This window comes from Micropterus dolomieu, linkage group LG04, assembly GCF_021292245.1.
Source record: "Micropterus dolomieu isolate WLL.071019.BEF.003 ecotype Adirondacks linkage group LG04, ASM2129224v1, whole genome shotgun sequence".
Taxonomy (NCBI): Eukaryota; Metazoa; Chordata; class Actinopteri; order Centrarchiformes; family Centrarchidae; genus Micropterus; species Micropterus dolomieu.
Window position 1 is genome coordinate 19,296,853 of NC_060153.1, and position 495 is coordinate 19,297,347.

The window sequence follows — 495 nt, forward strand, 5'->3', positions numbered from 1 at the left end:
GAACCTTAAGTGCAGCAGAAATTTTTTTGTAACCTTGGCCAGATCTGTGCCTTGTCACAATTCTGTCTCTGAGCTCTTCAGGCAGTTCCTTTGACCTCATGATTCTCATTTGCTCTGACATGCACTGTGAGCTGTAAGGTCTTATATAGACAGGTGTGTGGCTTTCCTAATCAAGTCCAATCAGTATAATCAAACACAGCTGGACTCAAATGAAGGTGTAGAACCATCTCAAGGATGATCAGAAGAAATAGACAGCACCTGAGTTAAATATGAGTGTCACGGCAAAGGGTCTGAATACTTATGACCATGTGATATTTCAGATTTTCTTTTTTAATAAATTTGCAAAAAATTTCTACATTTCTGTTTTTTTCTGTCAAGATGGGGTGCTGAGTGTACATTACTGAGAAATAAAATGAACTTTTTTGATTTTTGGAAAATGGCTGCAATGAAACAAAGAGTGAAAAATTTAAAGGGGTCTGAATACTTTCCGTACCC

General features: G+C 37.4%; 1 protein-coding gene across 1 annotated transcript in view; it reads left to right on the forward strand.

Annotated features, from left to right (window-relative positions):
• The window catches only part of cacng1a (calcium channel, voltage-dependent, gamma subunit 1a), a 16,272-nt gene that overhangs the window by 9,601 nt on the left and 6,176 nt on the right, over window positions 1-495 (forward strand). The window lies entirely within an intron of this gene.